We start from the raw sequence: 13,880 nt of genomic DNA on the forward strand, positions 1-13,880 counted from the left end.
AGTCTACGTATTTATTTTCATGCTATAATCTATAGCAAAATGGAATTCGTACCAACATCGTGCGCAACGTCCCCGGTGTTCTTACAACTTAATGTAGACAAAATAGACCGCCTGACATATGAATTGAAATAAGGTGATTAATGAACCAAAGACTTTCAAATTTCCTTGTTTTTATCTATAATAAAAAATAAATTATTATATTTAAATATTAAATGAATCACAAATTAAAATTATACAATGAAATATTATATAAAGATGGTAAAAATATATAGATTGATTACAACATCACATTAACAAGGGAGGTTACTACTTAGCTGATAAGAAAACTAGCCCGGTCGTTAAGGTATACACTGACAGCGGTTATCAGATCAATAGTATTTAAATCGGAGATAATGTCGACGAATGGAAAACCCCTTATCAATCTCAATAATAAGGGTGCATGATCTTTACTTTTAAGTTTTGAAAGGTTGGTAATCTAAGATGATTAGAATTGATGACCAAGGTCCATCTGCAAATATTACACGAACATTCAGGACGATAGTCTGTTTTGCTTATTAATATTATTTGATTGGAAAAAAAAACTTCCGCAAGTTCACAATTCAAATCGGGGATAAGCATTCAATCATTTTGCCTTTCGGGGCCTATTCGGGATGAGTTTTACTCATTTGTGAAGGCTATATGGTGACCTATAATTATAGATACTAGAGGGTGTTGATGGGGTTTTACGGTCATCAATTATAATGGGCAAGAAATATAAAGAATAGAGGAAATGGACCAAAAAATAAAGAATAGAGATAATGGGGTGTTAAAATATAAAGAATACAGAATAATTGGCAAAAAGTATAAATAATAGAGAATAATGGGCAAAAAGTATAAAAAAAAGAGAAAAATGGCCTAAACATTAAAGAATACAGAAATGAAGGACCCCCTATCCAGACCCTCATACTAGTTGCCTATACCAACGTTATTTTATCTCTGGTAGATTGTTATTAGCAATCATACGTTTTCTCTTTATTTTTATGCCTATCAATTAAGACGTAAGCTTCAATAATTTGCCAGCGTATGGTTACTTAACTCCTTTTGCTTCCTGGTGAAAAAATGGAAAAACTTTATTAATTTATTGCGGCCGAAGAACTTTTCTGGTTTTATCTTTATCAGGAGGGTCAAGCGGGGGTGGGGGGGGGGGAACAACTGTACATTTCACCTGTTGGTACTCTAGCGTCACTATTCTTTCATTTTCTTGTGCGTAGTTTTTACAGCAGGTTAGACCAGCCCCCAACCCCCCCCCCCCCCCCCCCCCCCCCCCCCGTTCAAAATTTTATTAATAGTCGCCCCTTTACGATAAACAATAATTGAAAAAAAACATATATGACATACAGCTACCGACGACAACAACAGAATTAAAGGCTCCCGACTTCAAACTGGCCAATATATTCGAGTGATACTCCCCCACTCACACCTAGGTAGTGTAAAATCAGTTCATAAGAACAAAAAAATTGATAAAATTGTTTTCCTCGGTATAAAAGATCGAGAAATTAAGAAGGTAAAAAAAAAAAAACAAATATTAAAATTCAGACAGTATTCATGCAATAACTACAACGTGGATACAGTAAAATTCTGATAGAACAGTCATTGATTGATTGATTGATTGATTGAATTATTGATTGATTGATTGATTGATTGAAAAGGGATTTGCTAATGTAACTCCGAACGAAAGTCATGACCATTTGAGGATCCTTTGTTTGTTGTTATTATTATAATACTTATTTGTATTGCCGTCTTAATTTCACCAATAAAACTTTACATTAAATTTGGCCTTTGTATTAAATTAATTTGTAAACTTCTTGGAACTCTACAATGGTCATCTGATTACAATTGGACCCGCAAGAATGTGAAAAATGAAAATTTATTTGGCCCTCAATGCCTCAACTCTTTTAATGTTGGTGTCCACTTTGTTCAGTTAGAGTTTGATTTTGACATTTATTTTGTAAACAACCATAAATTTCCGATAATTGTTCTGCATAAAATCCTATAGGAAAGCACATTGACATGATTTTCTAAACGTTTATTGGAACCCAATAACATTTTATAGTGTTGTAACCTGTAATGTGAAGATGTGCATGAAATTGCAGAGGTTGTGGGTTGGAACTTAGGTCGGGTCAAACCAAAGATTTTAAAATTGGTTTTTGCTGCTTCTCTGCAAGCATGCGCCGATGCTGCATTAATAAATAAAAGCAGAGACTGGTCGGCCCGGATTCAAAATCATGAATCCGCGTAGGATGACATGTTTTATTGCGAACTGTTAAATCGTGAACTAGCATGTCCGGCTCAGTGTGTCGGTCAAATACAAAGCAGGGTTAATAGTTCATATTACAATAACATGTTCTCGTCCTGAATATGCATTTAATTTGCCGCTGGACATTAAAAATCCATCCATCATTACCATCTCAGGCACAACCTTGCATAAAAGAATGCTTTTGCTGTCGTATAATGGTTTGACTTTGTCGTCGTCGTCCAAAGACTTTTGGTTTCCAGACAATAACTTGAGTATATATGTAAGTTTATGGATCTTTATGAAACTGTACCAAAAGGTTCCATACCACAAAAGGAAGATTGGGATTGATTTTGAGGGTTATTGTCCTAACTGTGTAGGAATTAAGGGCCAAAAAATAAGAATTTTTCTTGTTTCAGTACAATAACTCGTGTATAAGTGTATGGATCTCTATGAAATTGTACCACAAGGTTCCATTCCTCAAAAGGAATGTTGTGATTGATTTCGGGGGTTATGGCCCGAAACGTTCAAGAATTACGGACCAAAAAGCGGTAAAAAACTAGGATTTTCTGGTTTCTGGACAATAACTCAAGTATATTAAGTCTATAATGAATCGTTTTAGGAAAAAGGGCCCAAACACAATATTTTTCTAATACTTTGCATTAGTTACTTATTTCTTGATTACGTTCAATGGGGTTAAATTCAAAGTCATGAATTCTTGGGGTTCTTGGATATGCAGAATCTAACCGTGTATTTAGATTCATATGTTGGGGCCCCGTTTTCAAATTGGTCCACATTAAGGTCCAAAAGGTCCATAATTAAACTTACTTTGATTTTAACAAAAATTGAATTCAAGGGTTTTTTTGAATTGCTTAATCTACGCATGTATTTATATGCTGGATATTGGATCATAATAGGGGAATATTCAATTTCATTTTTTAAAGTTCTTAGATCACATTCATTCTGTGTCAGAAACCTATGATATGTCAAATATTTAATCACAATACAAATTCAGAGCTTTATTGCACAATTAATAGAAATTGTAATTAGATTCATAGTTAAAAATAGATACAGCATAACATTCTAATTTTATAGAAGAAATTATGATTGTTCAAATATAGTTTGAAATTTACTGTCCAATATTAGATATTTTGAAAAATAATTAAATGTACACTGTAAAAATTGTGCTTAGAATTTAAACGTGTTGCAAGACTTATGTGCTTAGGAAAGTGTTTAATTTCTAAACATAAAAAAATAAACATGTTTTGGCTCTCAGCACTTCGCAATAAACATGTTTTGGCTCTCAGCACTTTTCAATAAACATGTTGCTGTGCTAAACATGTTTAGCTACTTTGTCAAGTATATAAAGCTAAACGTGTTTAAATCCTAAGCACTTTCAATATTTAGACACTTTCCTAAACACGTTTAGAATTACAACACATTTAGGCCGAATACGGCATTCATATCACGTGCTTATTTTTGAGCGGGAAGAAGAAACAAAGAACCCGAAGTCAAAGGCCACGCTGTTTACTTCTGACCATAACTGACCGTAACTTGACTGTTTCAGAAAGGTAAGGAGTTATGATTATACTGTCTTTTATTTTGTACTGCCAATTTTAAATGATTATTGACAGTTATAAGCATTATTTACAAGTACACTACCGTATAGTCAATGCAGGAGAGAAAAGGGGGTACCATCCCACGAAACAAGTGCTTGTAAGAGCTTTAAGTGTTCAAACTATCTTGTGTATAGATGATAAGAGTTGTTCAATGTTCTATCATGCAAGTTTGCATTTATTTTTTTATTTATATATGTTCTTGGAAAGGAGTTTGTGAGGATAATTTTCGTTCGGTACCCCTCGGCAGATTATAATGGAACATGAAGGGTAGCGGAATCTGCCGAGTCTTATCAGGATGAGGTGCATCATTCGCAAATCCAGTGTCATATCGAGTTCATTGTTTTCGTAAGTACTTCCGATATGCACAATCAACATTTCCTCAAAATAAATAGAAAGATGCTTGTTTATTTCAATAGTTATAAGCGGTTGTGATTTTTTTTTATAATTTTATTGATATGTATTGTTTTATTCTAGATGAGAGAAGTGCAGAGGAAATCATCATCTGTCTTGGCATGCTAAAAGAGGAGATAAAGAACAGTAGCAAATATGCTGCTAGGTAAGAATCAAAAGTGTATTTGATTTTAAAAATGCCAATATATATTTGATCAAATGAATAATATTAGGCATGAAAAGAAGTTTTATATTAAAAAATATCAATTGATTCATCAGTAAATTTATGTTTTTATACCACGGTCCTAATGTTGTTATCTGGATCTTAAATCATGCTTTTACTTTTTGGTGTTGTAGTTCGTATTCTTATATTTTTAGATTAATTCTACTTAGTTGCTTATCAATATTTTTCTATATTTCAGGCCATTGACCAGCAGCTGGGTACTAAGAAAGGAGAAGCTCTTATTGACCTGTAAAATGAAAACAGGACATTTTCAAATTGTTTTGTTGTAGGGATGGGGTACAAGTAGAAGATTGGTCAATATTATGTACATGTACCTTGATATGAATTTATTTCTGATTGTGTTCAATGATAAACTGGAAATAAATGATAACATAAATTCCTTTGTTTTATATGTTGTAATTTTGTTTTTAAAGCTAGAATTAGTATAATGATAATTTCATTTCAAAAGTTCTAGACTGTTTTACGAATATTTGAAATGAAGAAAAAATGCAATAGTCGAATTGAATTAAAGAAAAAAACTCATTGAGATTGAAAAGGTATTGGTCACATTCAATTTGATATGGAAATTCCAGTTTCTTAGTTTGATGCATTGGCTCCTTTTTGTGATGGTATGAAAACCTGTTTTATTGAGAGCTATCATACGTTTTACAGTCAAGCCTTCCAGAATATTAGTTTAATTGGGGCCAAATGAAGTAACGGCTTCTCACAATAAAATGATAAACATCTTTCTTCACGACCCTTTATGGTCTAAACATGTTTACATTCAAAACACTTCACAGCTAAACGTGTTTCCAGACAAAACACTTCTCAGCTAAACATGTTTCCAGATACAACAATTCACAGCTAAACATGTTTACAGTCTAAGCACTTTATAGCTTGACACGTTTAGGCTGTCAGCACATTAAATATTAAACATGTTTAGATTTAAAACATGTCAAAAATCGGTTTCATAAATGTGTTTAGGAAAGTGTTTAGGCTCTAAACACATTTTTTAGAGTGTAAGTCCTATAGATATTTTGAAGACATTGTATTAATGAAGAATGATATTATGTAAATTGTTTTTTTTTTTCTTCATTTCTTTTGTAAATATTTTTAAGAACTTGGTGGTTTGTTTTTTATTCTGTATAAATTAATTTTCAGAATGCTATATATATATATATATTTTTTATAAAGCTAACCCCTTGACAAACTTAGCTGATATTGTCCATTGATAAATAGATTAAATTATCGGTACTGAATCTAACCTTGTACAAATTTATTTAGTTTTGGATATTGGACCACATTCTTTATGTGCCTGTCCCAAATCAGGAGCCTGTAGTTCAGTGGTTGTCGTTGGTTCATGTCTGTCATATTTGTTTTTCGATAATTTTTTTGTTATAAATTAGGCCATTAGTTTTCCCAATTGATTGTTTCATAATTTTCATGTCGGTGCCTTTTATAGCCGACTATACAGTATGGGTTTTTCTCATTGTTGAAGGCCTTACAGTTGCCTATAATTGCTTACATCCACTTTATTTGAACTTTGGTGGATAGTTGTCTCGATCATTGGCAATCATACCTCATCTCCTTATTTTTATAAAAGTCCAATTTCAAATATTTCAGGTCTTTGACCACATTCATTCTGTGTCAGAAACCTATGCTGTGTCAAATATTTAATCACAATTCAGATTCGGAGCTGTATCAAGCTTGAATTTATTGTCCATGCTTGTCCCAACTGCTGGGGGTTCGACATCTGCGGTCGTATCAAGCTGCGCCCCGCTGAGCATTTCGATTGTATTGATAATTCATTGGATATGTAACTTAACTGCAAAAGCAACCAAGTGACGGTGGTGCATGGCAAAGTGAGAGTTAGGCGCACATGGTAAACACACTAGTATTAATAATTTGATTAAAATACCTCATACCTGATGAAGAGGGGTTAATATACATTGTAATTTTACTCCAGGAGGCACCAAGGGAACATGTGATGCACAATTTACTAATGAAAAGAACACTGAAGAAAAAAGTGCTTTAGAAGAAGATAAAACGTGCAGAATGTCACGCCGTCATGTAGCTGAATAGGATTAATTTTACGTTAAATCAAAAGACTTTAAACTGTACTTCATCTTTAATGCTAATTGCACATTTAAACTCTAAATCTAGTACAGAAATGAACTCCAATAAAGCATATGCATCATGTAACGCTACGTTCATTGTTTACGACGCTTTTCTCACAAGGACTGTATACCTCCATAATAGAAAAGAAAGGATATAGGGTATCCATCCATGAACACAGTTCTAATTCTTAACTTTAGCTCTCAGCTTTAGCTAAACTAGTTAAAAAAAACAGTTTTACTATTTTTATTGTCGATCTTTTCCTCTATTTTAAATTAACTTATTTAATTTGCATTTAATCTCATCAACTCAATCTTACAACATCAGTAGTTATACATAGTTGATCTGCACCGATTTTAAACTTGTCCGATTTACATTTACATAAAAAATAACATCATGTAAAATAACAGGCCCTAAATTTATAAGACAGTACGCTACTTAAAACAACATCGTTTAAATGCGCTATGATTTGATATATGGCCATATAAATAATAAACGTCTTCTTGCACTAAAAGGCACCCAAACAGACCTTATTTTAGTTGCCATTAGCGTTATTTTAATAAAATAAAAAGCAACTCAGACGAGGTCCATACACGCTTCCGTATATACTTGCTGTCGCTATGTTCTTAAAACACGTATCTACTGTACAAAAAGAACGCATTGAATCATTGTAAATAACTTTAAAAATGGAGACTAAGGGCCAATTTCCCCCTGAATTTATTTAACATCATGGCCATTTTTAAAAAGTATAGCAATCTTTAACTAAATTCTTAGTACATGTATCGCAACCCAATGTATGTTCTCTGAGGTTTTAACAATATAATGGGTAATTCCTAATCATATTACAAAATTATAAACGCATAAAGAGTCTGCAGATAGTCCAAACCGGAAAAATTTTGAAACGTTTGAGTATTTATCGTCAAAATGAATAAAAATAAAAAAAAAATAAAATAATTAACAAAACCAAATTTCTGTAAAAAAATATAAATATAGTGAAGCTAGTATATGTATTGTCTTTCGGATACAAATTAATTCATTTTGGTTAGCGTCGCCCGCCGATGTAAAAGACAAAAACATTTAAAAAGGGTAGATCTGAATACTCCTTGATTTATTTCAACCCAGGGCCATTTACAAAAAGTCTATCTATCTTAAAGTTTACTTAGATTCATAGTACCACATCCCAAAGTGTACACTCTAAGGCTCTTACAATATAATCGCTTAATTTTAAACGTATCACCAACTTATAAACACCTAAAGATAGCTCAAAACCGCGATTTTTGCAAAGTTTGGCTTTTTAGTATTTATTCCTAAAATGTATAAGAAGGTCATCGTTTACCAAACAAAAATTGTGTTAGAAGTAAAGCAATGTGTCTTTCGGACACTAATTCTTTTTTGCTATCGACGTCCTTCGATGCAAAATTTGACAAAAACATGTAAAATTTGCAAATTTGTATCAATATGTCTTCAACAGCATGCAAGATGTAACGCTGAATAGCATTTTGAGTTTATGGAAATTTATGTGTAAAATTGTTAAAAAAATATTTTTAATTATATGATATACACTTTTTAATATTAAATTTCAAGTATGATACATATATGAAAAAAAAATTTTGGATCCTGTGAGTGAAAAAAGTATTTGAAAATTTGGCTCTAACCCTTTGCAATTTTGTATTACAATGCCTTCAACAAAAACATATAGCACTGAATAGTATTTTGATTTCAGGGAAATATGTAAAACTGTGACACAATATATAACGTCAATAATTTTCAATGTCCAGACCAATTTTAGATTTAGACCCTACGAGTGAAATAAGTCCAGGGAAAATTGGCCTCGCCGCTTTCAAAGACCCTCTCGGTTATGAATGATTATCTTTATTGCCATCACGCAAAGTCGAAACCTACAAAATAAACCACCAATTATTGAGGCGAAATAATAAGAAACGGATCAAACTCAATTAGTCTCATAACCTTATGTTTTGTGATTTGCGACTTAATAAAAAAAAAGTCGTAGCAATCATATCACATATTTTTTAGTTTGATATACATTAAGTATGGCGGGAAGTACAATAATGTGCCGAGCATCGTGATACACATCTTCTTTTGGACTGCTTCCTGGTGACTCATAAGATGGTCTGATAAACCTCGACTTGGAGTGTGAACTTTTTTTATTGAATTAATCTAAATAACGTATACATATTATCGTCTTGAATGTTCGTGTAATATTGGATGATTGGTCTTAATCATCATGCAATTCTAATCATCTTAGAAGATTACCAACCTTTCAAAGCTTAAAAGTAAAGATCATGCACCCTTATTGTTGAGATTGATAAAGTCTTTTTCATTCGTCGAAATTATCTCCGATTTAAATACAGTATTGGTCCGATAACCGCTGTGTATACTTTAACGACCGGGATAGTTTTCTTGTCAGTTAAGTAGTAACCTCCCTTGTTAATGTGATGATGTAATCAATCTATATATTTTTGCCATCTTTATATAATATTTCATTGTATAATTTAAATTTTGTGATTCATTTAATACTACAATATAATAATTTTATTTTTCATTATGGATAAATACAAGGAAAGTTGAAAATCTGTTATTCATTAATCACCTTATTTCAATTCATAAGTCAGGCGGTCTATTTTGTCTACATGAAGCTATAAAATTTTAAGGTTGTCTCATATCAACTGGGAACGTTAAAATCATCACATTTTTTTTTCATAATGTTTTCTGTAGGAACTTCTGCTACGATAGTAACATTAGATAAGATCACTTTATACGATATATGAGATATAATCACTCATTGAAACGTGGGACAGAACATAATCAATATGTCTGAAAGTGAAATTAAAGAACTTGCTTTTTCTTTTGTCTTTGAGAAGGTTTTGACTTCTGCTTGAAATGAGTGTACAAACAAGTCAGCTATAGTAGTGGTGCACAAGTAGTACCCAAATCCTTTAATATCAATCTACCAACCTCAACAAATATGTTGTCGATCAAAAAATCTAGCAATTTGGTAATTTCATTTTCATTACTGTGGCTCTACACAAAGTGAGATTTTCATGACCTAAAACAAGGAATTTGTATGTACGTTTCCTATTTTATTATTGTGGAATAGCTCTGTTGATGATGTAAATTAAAACATAAATTTTATCAATACGAATTCTCTATAAAAACATATTTCACATCTGTGAATACAATGGCATATATTTATATTTGTTTAAATTACATCGTTTATTTTGAATACATGCGAATGCGCACAGAATGTCCTCAGAAACTCGTGCATTTTCAACAAATGATATACATCCTACATGTGACCTTTCTTAAAGTTGCAATTTATTTTCAAAAATTGTTCAGTGCAGTAGCGTAGGAAAAGGCTGAAAGTGGAGGGGCAAACTTCAGAATATGAGTGCAAAAAGCTTTTACAATCTAGTATTTAGACCGTTTACTCTGTAATAATTATATGTGTATTTACAGTAAACAAATATTTTGCCAAAAAGGGGGACAATTGCCCTTGTTCCCCCCGGCTCCTTCACAAGTGCAGTATGGTCATTGTGATATACATGTATGCCTCAAACACATCTTTAACCAACTCTTGATTTTTATCATCAAGTATCGGTAAAAGTATCAAGTATGTCGGCAGCAAACTGAACAAAATAGGCCAAAAGACAAACAGCAGTATACAAAACACGTCAACATAAAAAGCTAAAGACTTGAAAAAAAACAGGAATTGATCTCAGATGCTCCCAAAAGAGTAGGCAGAACCTTCTACATTGACATGTAAAGTTTTGTTCTCAAACATTCCTCATTGTGAATTTTAAGATGAAAATCAAAATTTGAGGCAAACTAACCGGTATCTGTGTAATCCTTTATTTCAAATTTGATGGTATAGATGCCTTTAACATATCAACCAAATTGGAATTATTTAGTCAGTGGACATCATCTATATAGCGTAACGTGCTGAAGCTTTTTAGTATAGTCTGTTTCATATGACTGAAAGAACAAGTCGGCAAAAAAGAGTCCAGATGGTTTGTTGAAAAACCTGTTGTCGAAATGTAACAAATATGTTGTCGAAACGTAACAAATATGTTGTAAATAAAAAAAAGCATCTTGATAATGTCAGTTTTAAATTTTGGATTTATTTAAATCAGAGTGTTTTTGTTTTCAAAGTATGATGTCCCTAAAACAACATATTTGTATAAATGTTTATTTAATAAAGTAAGATCAATTCTTCAAATTTGTCTTTAATTTTTGAATGACATATCTATGTAAAGAGTAGAAAAGTTAAACGTATGTATACTATTGTTTAGATTGTTCTTTGGCATTTAAGTTTCCAAATCTGATTGTTATTTTTCTTTATCATCAGTCTTTCAGTCAAACGATTGTTTTCAGTGAAGGACGTTCTTACTAGGTTGAAAAGTTAATTTAAGTAACCGTTCTGCTATTTAATACCGTTTTCAACATTTATTTCAAATTGCAAAACTGCTCATTTGACGTGATATTTTTTATTTGGAAAAAAACATACCCCCCTCCCCTTTGAAGTTAAATGGTCGTACTCTTATTCAATAGTTTTGAACTGGAACCATTTATTTACGTTCAGGCTATACATATTACCATGACATTTCAGATTTACTTTAAAATTTGTTTCTACTATTCATTTTAACAGTCATGGGTATTTTTCATGAAAACATGTGCAAACACACAATAATAAATACCTACTAGAGTTTTCGGATGTTTTTAGGGTACCCTAAAACTGGTCATATTCAATTAACATAAACGTAAAATGAAACGGTAAATTTCAAAAAGACAGCTTTGGCAGCTGATGCATTGACTCCTACCCTTTGAATGTTGTAAATATAAGAAAAGTTAAACGAGAGGAACATTTTGGGGTTACCACGGCCTTCCCCCTAAAGAATCTTAAAATAATTATTTAACTTTGATTTTTAATAAACATCATTACCTCGATTTGGCAGACAAAAATCTTCAGGAAGGGAGACATACTTAAAAAAAATGGCTAAATATACGTTTTATTCTTTCTGTGTACTTTGTGTTTGCTAGATATTACGCAATTGCGTAATCACATATTAAGTATTTAAACACGAAACAGTAATCTCATCAAAAATAAAAAAAAAAAAACACATTATAACTGATGAAAGAAAGGTTGACATATCAATTCCCGTGCCTGCATAATTGTAAGTCGTTTAATGGAAAAGAAAGGATATGGGATTTACTTTGAAAACATACAATCATTCAATTACGCTGTTATGGACTGCCAACAAGATAGTGTTGTTTAATGTTTGTTTTTATGTATCCAGATTGTTCTCGTTGTAAAGAAGAAGGTATAATAAGGCCAAGTTTTGGTCCCTTGAATTTGATAAACAAAAAGTATTATAAATCTACCAAATAACATATTTGAGATGTTCAGAATACATTAGTCTTTAGAACACATGTGTTTTTATTTTTTAAGTTTGTCTCACATATTAGTATTTCTGCTTCAAACTCATTACATGTAGTTCAAAACACCACAAACTGCAACAATAGCATGATTATGAGAGTGTTTCATTAATATTTAGATATGAGCAAAGCTTAACCCAACAAGATATTTCATACAAAATGTATTTTAAAAGAGACGCGAAACATACAACAGAAATATTAAGACACACAATTCGACGAGAAACTGACAACTTCATGGCACAAAAAAAAAAAAAAAGAAAAAAAAACATAGAAAAATAAAGACTGAGCAACACGAATCCGTCCAAACACTAGGTGTGATCTCTGGTGCTCCGGAAAAGTAAGCAGATACTGCTCCATATGTGTCTTCCGTTGTTTGCCAATTTAAGCACAAACTCGGTGATGTCATATTCGAGGAAAAGAGGACGGGAAGATGTGTACAATTGGGCCATATCAGTTGTTTAAACAGCTATTTCATAACGATCAACTAAAGATTTTATAATATTTTCTGTGTAAAGCTAGTGCTTATTTATGTTTTAACCCAAAATTCTACGTGAAATTGCAATTTTAGATCAGACGTAAGTTACGACATGTTTATGAAATCAAAGTGACATCACGATTAATTTTTGGCACAAAAGTGTCCATACTACATATGTATATAAAGCAGTTAATTTACCACTTACATTTACATACATTTGAAAGACTTGATTAAGTTTACTATTTTTTCGCAACTTCAGTGGCCAACTAATGGTTCTCGCCTCTTCCTTTTTCTGATACATCTACCACTGTGTTTAATACAACCAACTGAGTAAGTTTCCAGCATTCAACATGAAATAAGATTTTATATTAATTAATCATATTAACAAAATTATCTTTGTCAATGAGCAAACAAGTATACTAGATTAAAATGTGTAAGTTTATTACGACACGCGTATATATACTAAATCTGAGGTAATGTCAATATTAAAACTGTTAAATTTTAAGACCATAATATTTTTTCAAATGTTCGTTTACAGACTTTTTGACTCGCTCGATCTTCTCGCAAATACTCGGTTTTAATCATTAAAGTTGTGAGCTATGTCATGTTTTTCTTTGCTTAATTATTTAATGGCATTATTGGTACATTATGTTACGTACGTACGTTATGCCCCTTTCTTGCTTAGTATACAAGAAAAAAGTAGATAATTAATATATATATTATATATATATCATCAGTTAATTGCATTTTGACTGCAAGACAAAAATAGAAAGAAAACTTTCAAATTATAAAGTGATAGATTTAAGAATGTTAGGTGTTGTAATCATTTATTATTTCAATGCAATTAACAATACCTTTAAACTGATAGCCTCCATGCTCAATAGTTATTTTGTTTCTGTGCCGACAAGACTTAAACAAATATCTTTCTTAAAAATACAGTTGACATATTTCAAAATTTTTTTAACGGTGACTATTACTTAATAAATCCATTTTTATCATATACATGTAATGTACCTCATAACGTATTTAGGCTTTCATATTTTTGAATTTAAGTATAAATATAGAACAGTGTTTTGTTCTATTTTCCTTTTTAAATGCTTTAAATATACCATATAGATTATGTAGCTATAAAAATTCGTAAGGGTTCCGCGGAACCCAGTGTCTCGCCTACTTTTGCTGCTGTCTATGTTTTCAGTGTGATAGGGGAATGCACATAATAGATTTACAGTTAATGAAATAAAACGTTTGAAATGTAGGAAAAATACGCTTGTAAAAAATTATTAAAAATGTTCCTCTAGATACTCTCTTTTGATTGTAAGAAGCTTCTGTCCA

At 31.6% G+C, this 13,880-nt stretch overlaps 1 protein-coding gene and 1 long non-coding RNA gene across 7 annotated transcripts in view; one reads left to right on the plus strand and one right to left on the minus strand.

Annotated features, from left to right (window-relative positions):
- The window catches only part of LOC127724252 (uncharacterized), a 259,524-nt gene that overhangs the window by 47,432 nt on the left and 198,212 nt on the right, over positions 1-13,880 (minus strand). The window lies entirely within an intron of this gene.
- LOC127724270 (uncharacterized) lies at positions 3,667-4,903 on the plus strand. The gene is made up of 3 exons (XR_007992424.1): positions 3,667-3,843; positions 4,366-4,447; positions 4,704-4,903. It is a non-coding gene; the product is annotated as an uncharacterized LOC127724270 (long non-coding RNA).

Source organism: Mytilus californianus, unplaced genomic scaffold (assembly GCF_021869535.1).
Source record: "Mytilus californianus isolate M0D057914Y unplaced genomic scaffold, xbMytCali1.0.p SCAF_14, whole genome shotgun sequence".
In the NCBI taxonomy this organism is placed as follows: domain Eukaryota; kingdom Metazoa; phylum Mollusca; class Bivalvia; order Mytilida; family Mytilidae; genus Mytilus; species Mytilus californianus.